This window comes from Stylophora pistillata, chromosome 4 (assembly GCF_964205215.1).
Source record: "Stylophora pistillata chromosome 4, jaStyPist1.2, whole genome shotgun sequence".
Taxonomy (NCBI): Eukaryota; Metazoa; Cnidaria; class Anthozoa; order Scleractinia; family Pocilloporidae; genus Stylophora; species Stylophora pistillata.
In genome coordinates, this window is record NC_142522.1 from 17,798,230 (window position 1) to 17,800,729 (window position 2,500).

A 2,500-nucleotide genomic window follows, 5' to 3' on the forward strand; every position below is an offset into this window, starting at 1 on the left:
CTATAAACAGCTGTCAGCTGCCAAAAAAATTGTTTCAAGGCCATTCAATTAAAAAGAACAGACCCTATGGGTAAGATTTTCTGAGGGGCTCTCTGGCAGTCTTCGTTCTTAAAAATATTTTCTACGAGGTTGGGTTATACTGATAAGTTGCCTTTTACTCCAAGGAGGGTAATGACTTACTTCATCAATTGGGGGAATATAAAAATAGCGGGGATTAAAATGCAATGGTCCTAAACTTTCCTAAACACAAATTGTTATGTCCACCGAATGAAACTGTCTGTTCACAACAGAGCTCAACTGATTAGTTTCTGTAAAGACAAGTCAATTGCAAAGTCGTTGAGGTCGTATCGTTGTACGTAAAACGAAACGACTACGCATTCCTTCTTTCTGTTATAACAACACAAGATTGGGGACTTATCTGTTACCACAACGGCAGCTCTCCCATTCAACAGGCTTACTCTTTTCCCTTTATGCATTGCAGACTTGTAGACTCGTTTCTTGAGACAGTTTGTGCCTTTCATCCTAACTGGCGAAAACACTTTTTTAGCAGTATTGTTAGAGGACAACGTTAAAACGATTTTGAGGGTAGTTGTCTTCATGTCACCACCATACCCAACCACTAAAACGCAGATATGACGAAAAATGGGCCACGGAATGAATAGCGTTATTGGAGACATCAGCCCAGTGTTCTTTGACCTTGCTAATTTGCTGTAAATCAGATTCCCCATGTGCTTCACGTAGGAATCGACGACGGGGCCAACTAGTTCGATTTTGTTGAGCATTCGTTCCTCCATAACGCCATTTAAGCCACGCATTCCATAGTTTGGCTTCCTTTTTGCGTTGTGGACCATTTCTAGCCATTGCGGTTGGACTGTCGACTTCAATAGAATAACAGACCGGTTCCAAAAACTCTCGTCACGCTCAGTTTGCCCTTTGTTCTCACCCAGATCAATTTCTTTTTCCGCCATTTTTTTTTTCTCAGACGTGAATCCGCTGCTAATTTATGAACCCGCGCAGTTCGAAGAAACTAATCCGCTGTCTACTTATGGAGCCCGCGCTAATGGGAGGAAATCGCCGGCCCAGTAACCAGCGTGTTATGGAGAAGACGCATGCGTCACACATTGGCATTGAAGGCTGCACGCGCAGAGCAAGAGACACCCTCTATTGGCCGCGTATGACTACCGAGATCAAAGCCAAGCCAAGCCAAGCCAAGGAAAGGAACCAATACTGCAGCACGAGTTTATCTCACGGCCCTGGGCTAAAGTGGCTGCTGACCTCTGCGAATTCGACAACAGGGTCCTGTTAGTTGTCAGTGACTATTACAGCAACTACATCGAGGTAGCTCGCCTAAACAATCTCACCTCCCGTGCCGTAATCAAAGAGTTTAAAGCGATATTTGCCAGATTTGGTGTACCTGACACCCTAGTCACGGATAATGGTCCACAGTTCTCTTCTGCCGAGTTTGCAGTCTTTGCAACCACATGGATGTTCGAGCACAAGACATCGTCGCCAACCTACCCTCAGTCAAATGGAAAGGCAGAGAAGGCAGTACAGACCGTAAAAAACTTGTTCAAGAAGTGCAAGGCATCGGGAACCTCAGAGTTTCAAGCACTGCTAGACTGGCGCAACACGCCCACGGCTGGGATTGGAACCAGCCCCGCCCAACGTCTAATGGGTCGCCGCTGTAAGACACTGCTTCCAACAGCAGGATCCTTATTGCAGCCCAGCTTCCCCACAGAAGAAGACACCCGCAAACTGCTGGGTACCAAGCAGCGCCAACAATTCTACTACAACAAACATGCCAAACCCTTGGAGCAAATCAGTGTTGGGGACGCAGGGCGCATGAGACTACCCGGTGAAAAAACCTGGAGTCCCGGAACATGCACAGCAAATGCAGGCCCTAGGAGCTTCAGAGTGCAAGTAGGAGAAGCAGTGTACCGGCGAAATCGAAGGCAGCTACTGAAGACAGGATAAACACCCGAGGCCAGGCTGCCAGAGGACATGGATGCCCCAGAGGACCCCACACCCACAAGTGTCGGGACCGACGGAACTTCTCCACCTGAAGAGTGCCCTCCATTGGCACCAACAGAAACCGCCGTGTCCCGGAGATCACAACGGAGCACAAAGCCACCCGCGTGGCTTAAAGACTATGTCACCTCTTAAGGAAGAACTTTGTTCAAAAGCCTTTTAATGACAATGTGTTCTTTTCACTTATTGTTGAAAGAAAGGAAGATGTGACAAGTTGTGTTACTTTAATATTTAACCACATGTTTCTGTTATTGCTAGTTTAACCAATCAGATCTATTTTACGCGTGATTGCACAAGCATGTGGGCTAGGGTTTCTGCCTCGTGTTGTAAACGTCGCCAGACTAGATGGAACTCCAATAAATCTTGATTGGTAATTCTCAAATACGCAGTTGCTTTTTTCTTACAATTGCCACAGTCAAACAGATCCTGAAGAGGGCTGCAAGTCAAACACCACCCCACTCAGCAACCTACT

General features: G+C 46.6%; 1 protein-coding gene and 1 long non-coding RNA gene across 4 annotated transcripts in view; both read right to left on the minus strand.

Annotated features, from left to right (window-relative positions):
• Nucleotides 1–2,500, minus strand: part of LOC148732684 (uncharacterized) — an 82,693-nt gene that overhangs the window by 65,534 nt on the left and 14,659 nt on the right. The window lies entirely within an intron of this gene.
• Nucleotides 1–2,500, minus strand: part of LOC148732686 (uncharacterized) — a 47,979-nt gene that overhangs the window by 32,853 nt on the left and 12,626 nt on the right. The window lies entirely within an intron of this gene.